Source organism: Anabrus simplex, chromosome 5 (genome assembly GCF_040414725.1).
Source record: "Anabrus simplex isolate iqAnaSimp1 chromosome 5, ASM4041472v1, whole genome shotgun sequence".
Lineage (NCBI taxonomy): Eukaryota > Metazoa > Arthropoda > Insecta > Orthoptera > Tettigoniidae > Anabrus > Anabrus simplex.
The window spans coordinates 351,124,195-351,141,429 of record NC_090269.1 but is presented as its reverse complement, the minus strand read 5'-3'; the positions used below and the strand labels follow the sequence as shown (position 1 = coordinate 351,141,429).

The following is a 17,235-nucleotide window of genomic DNA, read 5'->3' as shown; positions in this document are numbered from 1 at the left end:
TATGGAAATACCTCTAAAAAACCCAAACCCTATGGCTCTACAGCCCTTGAAGGGCCTTGGCCTACCAAGCGACTGCTGCTCAACCTGAAGGCCTGCAGATTACGAGGTGTCATGTGGTCAGCACGGCAAATCCTCTCAGCCGTTATTCTTGGCGTTCTAGACCGGGAAATACCTCTATAGTTGTCTGGATTACTTCTTTCACCTTTCTTATGAATGGGATTAATTATAGCTATTGTCCATTGTTCTGGGAATTTTTGTAATATCTAAATCTTCTGTAATATCATATGGAGGGATGTCTGAGTTGCACTGCCGGCATATTTTCCACATCTCTGCAAAAACCTGGTCTTTTCCACATGCTTTGTAGTTCATTTCCTTAAGCACTGTTTGAACTTCTTTTGCTGTAGGTGGGTTTGTATTTTCTGGTTTAGTTCTTGTCGGGGTATGGGTATCAATTAATAAGGGATTTTCAGGTTCATCACTGTTCAAGAGCTTGTTAAATGCTTCTGCCATGATTTCTGTGTTTTCCTTATTGTTGTGCACTATTTTTCCATCTTTATTTTTCAACAATAATGTGGGGGGGTTGTATTTTTGCAATTGTTTACCAATGGCTTTGTAATCTCTAGAATTGGTTTTGCAATAATTTTCCTCAATTTTCTCTTAATTCTTCTAATCGTTTGGGTGAATTCTTTTCTGACATTCTTGAGGTTCATGGTGTTTTCTCCTGTTTTGTGGGCTTGAAATTTCAACCAAGCTTGATGTCTTTCTTCATGCATTCTGTTTAAGAATTGGTATTAGGTCATCTAAATTATCTGTCAGTCTTGTAGTTCCTATTCTTTGCCGATACTGGGCATTCTAGATTAACTGATGAGGGTCGTATGTCCTTTTCTCTCCAACTCTATTTTGTCTTTTTTTTTCTTAGAGTAAATTTAATCTTGATTTTACTTAAGTAATAATAATAATAATAATAATAATAATAATAATAATAATAATAATAATAATAATAGTTTTATGTGGCTATTTATAGCAGAGTGCAGCCCTTGTAAGGCAGACCCTCCTATGAGGGTGGGCGGCTTCTTCCATGTGTAGGTAACTGCGTGTTAATGTGGTGGAGGATAGTGTTACGTGTGGTGTGCGAGTTGCAGGGATGTTGTGGACAGCACAAACACCCAGCCCCCGGGCCATTGGAATTAACCAATGAAGGTTAAAATCCCCGACCCGGCCGGGAATCGAACCTGGGACCCTCTGAACTGAAGGCCAGTGCGCTGACCATTCAGCCAACGAGTCAGACAATTAAGTAAATATCTGAACCAGTGTCCTTTCCCCTTTGACATTGTGGATTTCCTTGTGAAAGAATTTGTCCATACATATGTGGTCTAGCTGCCATTCTCCTTTTGTCCAATCAGGATGTTTCCAAGTTTTTAAGTTTGTGTGGTTTTCTTTTTTTAAAAACTGTAGATTTTGAGATTAGTCCATGGATTTTGCAAATTTCTGAGTCTTTGGCCATTTCTGTTAGTGTATTTATGAGGAGCCCACTTTCCTACTACATCTCGATACTTTTTTGCCTTACTCAAGAAATTGACTTCTTGCAGAGTTTTTGTTAGGAAATTTTTTTTCAGTGGTAGGGGCATGAGCTTTTATGATGGTGTAAAGTTTGTTTGTGGTTTGTAAAATTAGAATTGCAATTCTCAGTGAGATGGCTTTAAAATCAATTACGGAATCTATTATTTTCAAATTTACTATAAATCCTGTACCAAATTGGGGGCGATGTTTCATGACCCTTTGGCCTGGCTTCCCATTGTACACTCTATAGCCTTGAGATTAAAACTAATCTTCTGTTAAAATTATCATTTCTTGGAGCCCTACCACAAGAATATTTTTCGTATCTAATTCATCTGGGAAGTTCTTGAGCTTTCTGGTTTTCAGTAAGGAGTTTATATTGTGCGTTGCAATGTAGCTAATATGCTTATGTTTGAGTGTACGTTTGATTATATATATGTATTTTTCAGTGTTCAAATTCATTCTTGTCTTTTAGGCGGCTACCCACTTAATCCAATATTGTCTTCTCCATCTTTAAGAGGTTGGACGGTGGAATTCTTTTAGTAGAGGACTTTTCCAGATCTGACTATCAAAGGTTATCAACCTTAAGTGGAGCAAGCTCCGGTGTACAACTACGGTTGTTAGCCACAGAGGATATTTATTCAGCAGCCACTAATATGTGAAACAGACGCTGTTGGGGTACCGCCACGAACATATGGAACCGTTGTGCCCTTTATTTCCAGAAGATGTTTATTTTCTGGCTGTAATTTTAGGGCTTTAAGCCAACCCTTCTCTTTTTTCTGGGCTTGGGACCGGCAACAGCAACTACTGAGCTACTCGGTCCACCCAGCAGATACTGCAGGCAAAGGTTTTCTTTGTTCTGAATTAATGTTTTATGTTTGAGAACAAGATCAGTTTCTCTTCTCTTTTTTAAAAAAAATTGCTGTGTGAAGTCTTTTATTTTCATCATTCATTATTGTTTTTGTTTATGCAACAGTACGTAGTCGAGATATATGAAGATCAAAGAATATTATTATTGGAAATGCACACAAGTGTGCAAAGAATAAACTAAAACTCTATGCAAAACTAAGTGTTAATAGATCAAAGAGTATTGAGGATTGACAATCGATGCAATATAATTACGCTTTGCCCCCCCCCCCCCCCCCCCCCCATTTCACTTCTACTTGGTGCTGTTGTCAGATGTCTTTCTCTGATCTCAGGTCAGAACTAAGCCATGTTCACATGATCTAAGATTAGAGTTATACAACGCTGATAGAGAATAAAATTAAGTTCATTTCTGAACGTCGATCAAAAGTGAACCACAGTTAGCAATTTTTACGCAACCAGCACTAAGAGACCCATTGCAGTCTCTCACGTCCAGGGAGTGAATGTGACCTTTCACGGGTTAAATATCCATCTATCCATGTTTGTTTTTATTTTTTAGACAAAAGGTGGTCGTACGCACCCAAACTTCTTCATAAACTCAATCTCACAGGAGCTCCCAAACTTTCTTCATATCTCCAGATGTACCCTCTTCTCTCGATCAGTGTTTGCTGTTTGTATCCAAAGTGGAATGTTGCCCTTGTAGCAGCCACAGATTAACATACCTGTCCAGTTTGAAACTGGTGAGAGGAGGTCCAACTGTTTTTATAAATATGAGCATGGAAGTAGTTTGTATTAATGAAAATGATCTGGAGAGTGTCAATATCAGATTCATGAGCATAATCCATCTTTCCCATTTACTGGAAGATACAGCAGCAGTGCTCAGTGTGTTTGATAGAGGAAGTAATCTCTCCAGTAGTTTATCTTCTTCAAGATGCTCACTAAAACTAAGAATAGCCTTTCTTTCATTTACTTGAATCTTTAATGCCAGCTTGCTTATGTTTGCTTCTCCAAAGGTGACTTGCATTTGTCTTTTCTAGCCAGTAATGAGTCTAAGACTTCAGCATAATCAGACAATCAGCATCTGTCCACTCCAGGAGTCTTCTTTCGAAGGCTTCCTTTAGGCCCTGCTAAAAGCGGCGTAGATTCACTGAATAGTTTTGCTCTTGTTTTGTTTTGTTGTGACATTGTCTGTTTTGAACATCTTGTTCTTTTTGTTTTGGAGAGGGATGCTTTAATATGGGCTGACATTAAGAATTCGTTCTTCAAACACTACTATTGTGCTGTCTATCTTCTTATCTATTTTGTATAAGCATACATTTCTTTCCTGCAATTCTAAACTTAAATCACTCACCTTTTGAATATAAAATAAAATGACAAGGTGTAATTTTCCTCAGCAGGCCCTTGTTTCTTGCAGCATCCTTCTGTGCTTGTTGGAAATGACAAATTAGTGCTGGGTAGTCTCTTCAAACTGTTTGGACTGTACGGAAGCTTGATGCTACCCATCGTGTAATCAAGACCCTTCTTATTTTCAGGAGCTGCAAATTAATGTTATTGCACACCCCTGTAGTTGTTTTGCATTTCATGGATAAGCATAAAATATTACATGTAGTTTGTCCATCAAACTCTTAAATATGTTTACTGCAGCCATACTACTTATTGTCATTAACAGGTAATTCCATACGATTGGCACAGCGCCATACATGAACGTTCAGGAATCTGTCTTAGAGTAGTTCTCCAACACTTCTACATGCGCCAAACATCGCTGCAGCTCCATCACAAGTGATAGACAAAAGGTAATCCTTTACGTAGTCTTCTGACATTTCAAGGCTTTCAAGTGACTCGTTAATGAACAAAAAATCCCTTTGGCAGTTACATCACTAAGTTCAATTAAATCAAGGAAATGTTTCACCGCAGAAGACAGTTCAGTTAATACCTCACGGACATAAACTACAGTATTACAGCGCTTTTGATACTAAGTAGTTGATTCGTTGATTTTGTATGATAATTTTGATCTTGCAATTGAGATTTTGATTGACTACAGCTTCCGCATTTCATTGCCAATGTAGTTCATTATATTAATGCAAGCATTAATGGAATGAAGAATGTGGCCCATATGTACACCATTAAGCTCTTGAAGGTTTATTTCATCTTCTAAGTTGAATGATTGGTTCTTTTCTGCCCCTTTATAGGCCTTTCAGAACACATTAAAAGTTGCTTCTTTTTCACAAGACATAGCTTGCAAACACACTTTTCTCAAAGTTTCTTGTTCAAGCTAGTTGTTTAATTTTCAAAGCTGTTCTGTAGGCTGCACTTTCCCTACAGTTGTAAATCTTTTTCCTCAAAGATATTTGTTCTTTACAACGTTCTCCAAAAGTACTCATTTTACCACTGGCACACACTGTAGAAATTTTCACACCCATCTATTTTTTCTGGATCTAAACTGTAATATTTTGGCGCATCTTACAACCTAGCATTTTATTTTTTGCATAAAGTCATTCATTTCTCTGAAAGAAGTCACTTTTCTAAGTTAATGTCGAATAATCAGGCCCATCATGGCCAGAATTGTTTCCTTCTTGAATTTGTAGTAAAACTATAGGTACTTGGCGATGTTTTCTTCACTTCACTTGATTTACTGTGTGCAGGTTCAGGAGCTACTTCAAAAGGATCGCCATGTTTTCTTTTATTGTGCAGTGGTACAAAAGAATTATTCATTTTGTTCCTCTTATCTTGTGAATCACATGCACCCCTTGCTTCTACTAAACAACTACGAACTTGCTTGCCTTGACAGCACAAACCAAGGGTTTTGTGCTTTTCAAATGATATAAAAACAATGAACACGGTTAATTCAAACATACACTAAAACCCCAGGTTAACTGTGATGTTTAACTATTTACTACTTGTTTGTTACTATGTTGGTTTTAATGGCCCTTGTTGCAATGTGGGTACCATTCGATTGCCCTTGACAAGAACAGTTTGTTTACTGGAGGGTGAAAAAACCAACCTCTTATTCTGTTGTATTCCAGTGGCCAAAAATGTGGAAGAATAAGAAAGAGCAAGATGAAGACTTCTATTTTTTAAACTCTAAACTGAAGACACTAAATGATTAATAGGACAAGAATGAGAAATTTGAAAATACATTTTACAGAATCTTCAATCATGTGCTGCTCTCTATGTATTATATGCATAAAAGTGTAACAAAAACTGACTGACAAGCTTGATTTTAAGCCGTAAACCTACACTTTATAGGAATTGTTATAGGAATATTTGAAATAATTTTAAGAAATGATGCTGTGTAGGCTACTGAAAAAAACTTGCACTGCACACCCTATCTCAAATACCACACTTTCTACAAAATCAGTTATCATAATTGGGAAGTTCTTAGCTGGTAGATGGAGGCAGCAGAAATAATGAAAACCTACAGTAATTCCTGAAAACCTTCTTGTGACTTCTGTTTCATCAAGTTATAGGGATTATGATTATTGCAAAGTTATTAGATACACGGTTCATGTTTGTGGGTTACTGTAGTCACGTCCTAGTTCGTGAACCATGGGCAACGGCTGAGTGGCCTAGTAAGTGGTCCTGAGAGTCGGGAAACCAGTTGCTATGGAATGGGAGTGGGCATCTCGGACATATTCTGAGTCATGGCCCTCCTTGTGTTCAGGCGGCTAGGACTATACGATTCACCGGTAGTCCATAACCCGTTAGAGCAGAGATCCTCACTTGGACTATGCGCAAGTAGTGTAGCATCCTGCTTCATGAATTTACCACGTTCAGAACATTTTAAGCAAGCCTCGGACCTATGGGAGTAATGGAGTTACACTCCCATTTGACAGGCGAGGGACTCCTTGGAAACAACGTGGCGAACGAAATGGAATTCGATGGGGAGCTATCAATATTAATGGGGCTTATGGAAGAAATAAGGTAGAACTGGCTGAGTCAAGAAAGAGGATGCATCTGGATGTGCTAGGAGTAATTGATATTTGGGTAAGGGGAGATAACGAGGAAGAGATAGGAGATTATAAAGTGTACCTGATGGGTGTTAGAAAGGGAAGGGCAAAGTCTGGGGTAGGGCTTTTTATCAGGAATACCATTGCACGCAACATAGTTTCTGTTAGGCACGTAAATGAGCGAATGATGTGGGTAGATTTGTCAGTTGGAGGAATTAGGACAAGAATTGGGTCCATGTATTCACCATGTGAGGGTGCAGATGAGGATGAAGTTGACAAGTTTTATGAAGCATTGAGTGACATCGTGGTCAGGGTCAACAGCAAGGATAGAAAAGTGCTAATGGGCAATTTCAATGCAAGAGTTGGAAATAGAACAAGGATACGAAAGGGTGGTTGGTAAATGTGGGGAAGATATGGAAGCTAATGGGAATGGGAAGCGTCTGCTGGACTTCTGTGCTAGTATGGGTTTAGCTTTTATGAATACGTTTTTCAAGCATAAGGCTATTCACCGCTACACATGGCAGGCTAGGGGTACCAGATCCATAATAGACTATATCTTAACAGACTTTGAATTCAGGAAATCTGTTAGGAATGTACGAGTTTTTTGCGGATTTTTCGATAATACAGACCACCATCTGATCTGTAGTGAACTAAGTATCTCTTAGGCCTAGGGTAGAGAAAGTGAAATCTGTCTGCAAACGAAAAAGGGTTGAAAATCTCCAGGACGAGGAAATTAGACAGAAGTACATGGATATGATTAGTGAGAAGTTTCGAACAGTAGACAGTAAGCAGGTTCAGGATATAGAAAGTGAATGGGTGGCATACAGGGATGCTGTAGTAGAAACGGCAAGGGAATGCCTAGGAACAACTGTGTGCAAAGATGGGAAAAGGCAAACATCTTGGTGGAATGATGAAGTGAGAGCAGCCTGTAAACATAAAAAGAAGGCTTATCAGCAATGGCTCCAAACAAGGGCCGAGGCAGACAGGGATTTGTACGTAGATGAAAGAAACAGAGCGAAACAAATAGTCGTTGAATCCAAAAAGAAATCATGGGAAGATTTTGGTAATAACCTGAAAAGGCTAGGTCAAGCAGCAGGGAAACCTTTCTGGGCAGAGGCTCGCAGCATTGCAGTCGCGGGCAGGCAAGCTGCCGCTCTCTAGGAAGGGAGGGAAAAAGGAAATGAACAGTGTTTTGAGTAATTCAGGTGAACTGATAATAGATCTCAGGGAATCACTGGAGAGGTGGAGGGAATATTTTGAACATCTTCTCAATGTAAAACGAAATCATCCTGGTGGTGTTGCAAACAGCCAAGCTCATGGAGAGGAGGAAAATGATGTTGGTGAAATTATGCTTGAGGAAGTGGAAAGGATGGTAAATAAACTCCATTGTCATAAGGCAGCAGGAATAGATGAAATCAGACCTGAAATGGTGAAGTATAGTGGGAAGGCAAGGATGATATGGCTTCATAGAGTAGTAAAATTAGCGTGGAGTATTGGTAAGGTACCTTCAGATTGGAAAAAAGCAGTAATTGCACCTATCTATAAGCAAGGGAACAGGAAGGATTGCAACAACTATCGAGGTATCTCATTGATTAGTATACCAGGGAAAGTATTCACTGGCATCTTGGAAGGGAGGGTGCGATCAGTCGTTGAGAGGAAGATGGATGAAAACCAGTGTGGTTTCAGACCACAGGATTAGATTTTCAGTATGCGCCAGGTAATTGAAAAATGCTACGAGAAGAATAAGCAGTTGTGTTTGTTTCGTAGATCTAGAGAAAGCATATGACAGGGTACTGAGGGAAAAGATGCTCACTGTACTGGGGGACTATGGAATTAAAGGTAGATTATTAAAATCAATCAAAGACATTTATGTTGACAATTGGGCTTCAGGTAGAATGAGTTCTTGGTTCAAGGTACTTACAGGGGTTAGACAAGGCTGTAATCTTTCACCTTTGCTGTTCGTAGTTTACATGGATCATCTGCTGAAAGGTATAAAATGGCAGGAAGGGATTCAGTTAGGTGGAAATGTAGTAAGCAGTTTGGCCTCTGCTGACGACTTGGTCTTATCGGCAGATTGTGTCGAAAGCCTGCAGTCTAATATCTTGGAACTTGAAAATAGGTGCAATGAGTATGGTATGAAAATTAGCCTCTCGAAGACTAAATTGATGTCAGTAGGTAAGAAATTCAACAGAATTGAATGTGAGATTGGTGATACAAAGCTAGAAGAGGTCGATAATTTCAAGTATTTAGGTTGTGTGTTCTCCCAGGATGGTAATATAGTAAGTGAGATTGAATCAAGGTGTAGTAAAGCTAATGCCTTGAGCTCGCAGTTGCGATCAGCAGTATTCTGTAAGAAGGAAGTCAGCTCCCAGGTGAAACCATCTTTACATGGGTCTGTTTTCAGACCAACTTTGCTTTACGGGAGTGAAAGCTGGGTGGACTCAGGATATCTTATTCATAAGTTAGAAGTAACAGCCATGAAAATAGCAAGAATGATTGCTGGTACAAACAGGTGGGAACAATGGCAGGAGGGTACTCGGAATGAGGAGATAAAGGCTAATTTAGGAATGAACTTGATGGATGAAGCTGTACGCATAAACCGGCTTCAGTGGTGGTTTCATGTGAGGTGAATGGAGGAGGATAGGTTACGTAGGAGAATAATGGACTCTGCTGTGTAGGGTAAGAGAAGTAGAGGGAGACCAAGATGACGATGGTTAGACTCGGTTTCTAACGATTTAAATATAAGAGGTATAGAACTAAATGAGGCCACCAACACTAGTTGCAAATCGAGGATTGTGGCGACGTTTAGTAAATTCACAGAGGCTTGCAGACTGAACGCTGAAAGACATAACAGTCTATAATGATTATGTATGTATTAGATACATAAAGAATTGCATAACAGCTATTTTCATTTCTTTAGTGCAAATTTTCCAACTTACACAAAAAAAGAAAGCATTTTGGTTTTTAGAGGTCAATGAAAAGTTTCCTTATATCCCCATATCCTTCTTGGTTTGGATTATGATAGAGTTAATCTTATCTTTATCAGATTCATTTTCTTCCTGTTATCTTGCTGTTTTGCAATATATTTTGCTCATGTTTGTTGTATGCATATCATCTCTCCAACTATTGGCAATAGTTCATCTGGTGGATTTCTGTCAGGGAAAAATAAATGGCTATGAGTACAGTCCTCTCCTTCGCTCCTTCTTTTCTGTATATGATCATAGTTTTTAAATGTAATATTACTTTCTTTTTTTCCCTCAGGTGGAAATTGACTTGCAACGATTGTAGAATGCGAGTAATGGAGCTCTATCATTATGATGTTCCTCACAATATCTGGAGCCTGAAGATGATCCCCGTAGATTGCATGGAGCCTGAGGAATTTTTTAGAAATCATCCACGGGCAAAATAATGTTATGAGATTTGTTTTATGGTGTTCTTAAATGGTTTTCTTTGTAAAGTATATTTGATACTGCTGTTGTTTCTTGAAGTGATTTGTGATATCAGCAAAGAAAATGCCTTAATATATGTATGAAATTCAATTAACTTGTATATGTAGTATGTGCTCAATTTTAAACATCCTAAAATTTAATCCTAATAAATTATCATAAGGCAGAGAAATGAACTTAAGTCTACTGTATGCTCACTTTTGAGATGTACTGTACCTACCAGGAAAGCCAAATGTAAAAACTTTAGGAGTGAGCTGTTTATTAGATTCCTCATAATTTAACTCAGTTTTCAATTATGTAAGTTCATTGGAGAAAAGAAACATTGATGTGATTATAATGTCTGTCTACTGCACCAAAATGCAAGACTTGAAAGACTAACCATATTTTTCACAATAAAGTGGATTTGCAACAGATTGGAATATGTTTCAGTTCAGTTGTAAGAGAGGAAAGAGATTGTCTGGGAATGGGACTGTATGTAGATGAAAGCTTTTGATTATATGTACATGTTAAATCAATTGGATATTCTAATGCAGTATGGTATCTTACTGGAAAGCGTTCCAAATCTGGGATATTAAGCTCGCTCTGTGGAGTAGTAGTGTGTCGGCCTCTGGTTCCCGAGATTGCAGGTTCAGATTTGCCAGAGGTAGGTGGATTTTTGAATGGTAGAAAAAGTCCATTTGACACTCTACGTTGTATGATTTGGACATGTAAAAGATCTATAGTGACACATATGGTGTATAGCAGACAAAATTAAAACTCGGCTGTAGATTGCTCAATAGAGATGTAGTTCCTGTGCCATCTTTAGAGTAAAGCAGAATGTTGAAATACATATGTAGCCACCTAAATGGCATTGTATTAATATGCCTGTACATAGTAACCAAGGCCATACCCATTTCCTGACTATGATTGCAGAGTCTTCAGTTGATGATACTTCCTGGTTTTAAGTCATTCTTAACTTTTCACTTGTAGTATGAAATGGAAATGGTAACATCGTTATTATAAAAGACATGTTACCTTTTTAAACCTTGATTCCTCTATCGGGGTTGTCACTAACAAGTTAAAATCGATGTGTTTAAGTGAGAAGTATTGATAAATACATAATTGGTTAAAAATGACTCATGATTAAAGTGGGAGTATGAGAGGAAATTGGTTTAACTCATCAGCTCTCATTTCATGCATCCAGTTTTTGTAGAACAATGAAAGTAAGGCTCTTGTTTGGATGCCTTCATTGACAAATTTCTAATGTTATTAAACACTCAACCCATTAACATTTTAAATCATGATTATTATAATTCAGTGGAACTTCATTAGTACGTTTTCGAAGGAACTGAAAAAAACTGGACGTAAAAAGCGGGAAAACTTACTATAGAAAACGCTATATTGTATTTAGGCCTACGTCGTGTAAAAATAATTTTTAAAAAGCTTGTCATAGATGTGTGCGTGAAATTGCCGACCTTAAAAATTAGATACTACTACAGTCACAACATAAACATAGGTTTGTCAGTAATTTTTTGGGGGAATAAATAATAACGTAAAAATTAATGACAGTTTATGAACTTTAAATAATACATCTTACCTCACAGTCGAACACGAATATTTACACTGGTTTGAAATACATTTGTATGGTCGATTGCTTTCTTCATTTTAATTTTAAAATTGTACTGTCCATCCTGTTTAATAAAGTCATTACTTCGTCATAAACTTCGAAACTACACATGTATCACTTCACTCTGTCCATTGCCTCCATTACTTTGGACACCATGGGAACTGGCTCAGGATCTGGCTTGTCATCACTTTCATCCTGCACTGACACTTTTTCCATCTTCTGTTCTTCAAGTATTTAATCTATTGTCATAGTTTCACACAATGGAACATCGTCATCAACGTTGACGTATGTTTTGAAAGTGACCTCTCCTGCTATTTGGCACCACTCTTTACTCTCAGAAAGATCATCTAGCATGTCATCATCATCACGAACATGACAAAAGCCAGCTGCGCTGAAGCAGTTCCAAATAGTGTTTTGCTCCACAGAATTCCACGCAGCCTTAATGAAATGCATTGCATTTGAGACAGTGATTTTTCTCATCGTCGATTCCACTGCGGCCAGTCTTCTCTGTACCAGCCTCTTACGATACTTCTGCTTCATGCACTGTATTATGCCTTGGTCTAGCAGCTGTAGCTTACGTGCAGTTTTCTGGGAGGATAATGATATTTATGTTTCTGAAATTAGAAGCATTTGGGGGATGAGCGGGGCACTGATCAATGAAGAGTGCAATTTTCCTGTTTCTTACGCCAAGCCTTGCATCCCATGCATATAAGAAATTTTCAAATACTGCGGAAGTTATATACACTTTCGTGTTAGAAGTGTACTTGCATGGAAAAGATTGCACATTCATGTAACATGGCGAATTGCTTGCTTTTCCAATAACCAGTAGTACCAACTTCTCGCTTCCACTTTCATTACAGCACAGGAGAACTGTAAGCCTATCATTGTTAAGTTTGCCACCGTGACACTTTGCACCGTTAAAATCCAGGGTTTTATCTGCAAAAAGATGTAAAAACAGTCCTGTTTCATCTGTATTAAACCCCCCTGTGGGTTGGGGACACAGACGAAGAATACACCCACGGTATCCCCTGCCTGTCATAAGGGGCGACCAAGTGATGATTGTATTAGAACCATGAAACTACTTGTGATTAGTACCATCTCACGGGGAACACCACGGGTTACTTTTACTTGCGAGTAGTACCACTATGTTAGGTATACAATAGGTTTGTTATTAGTAGCTGCAGAGAGTGGTTCACTCTGGGTTTCCAGTACCTGTGAGTAGTACCATTGTGAGAAACAACGTGGGTCTGCGTTGCCTGTGATTAGTACCCACTATATGAGGAAGACCATGGGAATACCAGCGCCCATGATTGGTACACCTAGTTGAGGAACACCATGGGTTTGCGTTGCCTATGAGTGGAACCATTATGTGAGAAACACCATAGGTCTGCGTTACCTGTGCAATGTACAATACTTGTGAATAGTACCATAATGTGTAGAATACCGTTAGTCTATGCTACTTTTGATTAGTACTGCAACATGACAAATACAACTACTTTACTAGTGATAAGTACCATTATGAAGGGCCGTTGACCTGGATTTTGGACCCCTTTAGACAACAAGCATCCTAGATTCAGGATTGTGCTTTAGAAGCAGTCCCTTGGTCAGTAATACTATTGTTTATGATAGTTTCTGGGTTGGATCCACTGATTATTTTAAATTCATGTCCATCCATTCTTCATTACATTTTTTATTCTGGTCAGTGGATGATTTTTAACTTTTAAATTGTTAATACATTTCTACCATTCAGGGCTGATGACCTAGATGCTAGGCCCCTTTAAACAACAAGCATCATAATCATCATCTGCATTAAAAATATTGTCAGGAGTACAGTCTTTCAAAATTGCAGGAAGCATTGTAGTTTTCCATGTTTTAATAGCTCCACACAGTGTAGTGTCCTTATCCACCAGGTCAGTAGTTTTGCCTCGCACGCGTCTATAAACTAGGTTGTGTCGATTCTTAGAATCTGTCAATCCAGCCATTAGATACTTTAAAATCATCAACTCCCATCTTCTGTGCAATAAGTGTTGCCTGAACTCGAAGCTCGCGCTTGCACAAACCACTTTAGAACAGCTTCTTCTAATTCTGGAAACTCACCCTCACGATTACATTTTCTTTGAGAGCTTTTCCTTTCTTCAAGAGCAGTTTCAATCAGTTTACATTTCCTAACAATTGTATTTGAAATTGATGGAGGAAGGTTTAACTTCCGTGCTACATCCACACGCTTCCTATATGGATTGCGATACACTCCTTGAAGGATTTGTAGTTTTTCACTGTTTATTTGCCTCACTTTCTTCCTCTCTATTGCAAAACATGCTAATAATGCCCAGATAATAATAGCCAAGAACACTATATGGCAAGCTATCATCACTGAATGAATATATTACACTGCTGGGAGCACGCTCAATGCTAAACTGAGCTGATCTCTCAACTGCTACCACACTAAGCTTAGACAATCACTTAATCTTTGCCAAAGTGACACGATCTGAACCGGTGCCGCTCAAATGAGGTTTTTGGCAGTTATAGGAAGATTCATACTGTTGGAGTGGAACAGGAATCAAACTCATAGTACTTAATGAGCTATACCGATATCTGTACGGTATCAGAAGTGAAGACTACCACAATAGAATTCAACAAGATGATGCTTTAAACAGCAGTTGAATACCAATCGCTCTAATACTGTACAATACAAAGTGGCGTGAAGGTAGACCGTGGCTGTTCTCTAGACTTTTTTCCAATTGCTAGCAGAGAAAAATGAACATGTGTGATGTCATGTAACGAGTTTATCAATGCTCCGGGGCATGTTCCAATGTTTACAAAATGCATGGCACCAGCTGTTTCTAAGGGTAATTAAGCATTCTCTGTAGCCCTAACACATCACACCGGGCGAGTTGGCCGTGTGGTTAGGAGCGCACAGCTGTGAGCTCGCATCCAGGAGATAGTGGGTTCGAACCCCACTGTCGGCAGCCCTGAAAATGGTTTTCCATGGTTTTCCATTTTCACACCAGGCAAATGCTGGGGCTGTACCTTAATTAAGGCCATGGCTGCTTCCTTCCTATTCCTAGGCCTTTCCTGTCCCATCGTCTCCATAAGAACTATCTGTGTCGGTGCGACGTAAAACAAATAGCAAAAGAAAAAAACACACATCCGGCTGGACTGACAAATGCGCAAGAAATGGCCAAAATATTCAATGAATAATATCAAATAAGCGGAAGCACGAAAACTTTCTAAAAGAAATAGTTTTCATAAAATGTAGTGCTTTGGGACTGGGACTTCTATAATTTGATGTGATCAATGGGAAAACATGTTATTGAGGAATGTACTAACAGGGTTACACTGTATTACAATTGATCTTAACTTTCATTCTTTGAATATTAATCATTAAGGTATCTGGAACGGGAATCCTAGAGGAAATCGATTAGCACGTTTCCCAGCACTGCGTCTAGTTATAAGGCATATACCCAACATTAGGTAAGGGCTACATACAGGAGGCTGGCCCTCGTTTATACGTATTTGCGTTGAGTTGGATCCAATGCCACCCATGCCAAGAACAGCTGGAGCGTCGTCTCGGTGTCGTGATGGTTTCTCCCACCTGTCATAACATTCAATTCCTGGGCTAGTTTAAAAACACAATCATATTGCGGAACTACCAGGCCTTTGTAGTAGAGGTGATGCCACCGGTCGTGGAGTGGCTGCTGGATAGGGTAGTAGTCTGCATCTGATTGGTTGGCTGCATCCCTTGGATTGTGATCCTGGGTGTCCTTGGCTAAACAATGTTGTTGAGGAGGCACAGGAGGATTATCAGTGCATTGTGTCAAAGTTTGGATGTCTGAATTTAATTTTTGAAGAGCTTCTTTAATGAGATTCCAAATCTGTTGGCTGTGAAATGTCTATGTGGCTGAGATCATCAATGTCTTCATGGGACTGGGACGCTATAGAGGTGGTGTGGTGGTACGCTGTGTGATGCTGATCTCTTGTGTGCGCTTCTGGCTTGCTGAAGGTCCTCCGGTCACAGGTGTGCCCATGATCTTTCTCGACTGTTGTTTTATTTCTGGGAATGGAGGCGACGGCATACTCCAACCCCCGTTGAGTGGGGTTTGCCCTGGATGCACTCGCTGGAGAATCTGATTAGTTGCTTGTTGGCAAGGGTTAGGTCATTGACTGCAAACAAGGTATAAATGATACACATTATATAAAGTGTTCTTTGGCGGAACATCCCTCGACTGATTCCTATCATTTTAGTTGACATTCAGTTCCATGGCTCCTCCGTTCCTTCCAGGGTCTTCATCACTGGGATCCAGGCTTCCATTTAGCCTTGCCTAGTCTCCATCCAGTCCTTAGTGAACACTAGCATGTTCTTCCCACATTGAAAGTTCACCGAGAAATTTCCACATTGGAAGTTCATTATGATGTGGCATATCAAGACTACAATTATTTTAAATACTCTCCTCTTTCAATTTCTGTAACTGAAATACAGCTCTGAGAAACAGTCCATAGAGAAAATACGTATCTTTGCATCCACAGGAAAGAAAATAGAATGGACAACTTTTTGCAATTGCTTAACAAGAGCTTTGTGATGTATAAGACGGTTACGCCTGGTTGTTGCTATTTGCTTTACGTCGCACCGACACAGGTAGGTCTTATGGCGACTCCTGGTTGGTTGGTTGGTTGGTTGGTTGGTTGGTTGGTTGGTTGGTTGGTTGGTTGACATGTGCAATCTATTTGTAACTATCAATATTTCACTTTATATTACCTAGCCACTTTGGCATGTTTAAGAAGAGCTCAAATATACATGTCATTACAAAGCAAGCCAATTGGATGTCTCAAATCTTCCCTCAGATAAATACATGCAAACGAAAACTGAATCTGTTCCATAAGTGGCCGGTGACCTCAGTGCTTGCCAGCTTCTCAATTGGACAGCTATTTCACTCACAACTCGGCTGATCAGACTTCAGTTGTAATACATTGCAAGGGTACAATATATATATATACACATATATATCATACAGTACTCTCGGTTCTCTCTTCAACTGTAGTAAATATTATTCCTGTATCAAATTGAGAATGTTAACGTATACGATAATCTGGCAGACACTCATTACTATTCATTTGCACCTTTGTATTAATTTTTATTCAGATCTTGCAGCTTAATTCATAATATCTCACAAACTGTTCATTTCAAAATTCTCAGCCACCTTATATTTCTGAAGTTATTCAATCTAATTATAAAAGGAATTCTCATGATTTTGTACTTCCTGTTTGTAATATCACCAGAGCTGCATATTTATTTACACATAAGATAATATTTTTCTACTTCTTGAGCCTAAGTCTTGACATTTTGGTTGGATATGGAGAGCCGTAAGCACAAGAGTGATTTTTGAACTCAGGGTTTTCTATTATACTTTTGAAATGGATGGCTACAAAACATGTAAAATATTGCAAAGGATGTTTCCGTTTGTTAGTGCCTTTTGTGTTTCATATGACTATAATGGATATGAAATACTTTAATTGTTATCAAGATTTTGAGGACTTGTCATGGTTGTGCTGTATGTGATTATGTTTCATTATTATATGGTATTAAAGTTTCTTGTTTGTTTCTTATACTGTTACTTTATACTGCTTTTTAAACCCTTGCTAGCAGAAAGATTGTAATCTGTACTTTTCTTAGTCTGTTTTTCACATGGTGGAGAAATTCACAATCAGTTAATAACCATTCAGAGATGCAGATATAATTTTGTATTATATATTATCATGGTCCACCTCTGTGGTGTAATGGTTAGCATGATTAACTGCCGCCCCAGAGGCCCGGGTTTCT

The 17,235-nt window shown here is 38.8% G+C and overlaps 1 protein-coding gene across 1 annotated transcript in view; it reads left to right on the top strand.

The window, feature by feature from the left end:
* Positions 1–17,021, top strand: part of LOC136874104 (uncharacterized) — a 52,486-nt gene extending 35,465 nt beyond the window's left edge. Inside the window, exon 4 of the mRNA XM_067147656.2 lies at positions 9,630–17,021. The gene's annotated coding sequence lies outside the window, so the exon portion shown is untranslated. The remainder of the gene's footprint in view (positions 1–9,629) is intronic.
* The last annotated feature ends 214 nt before the right edge of the window (positions 17,022–17,235 follow it).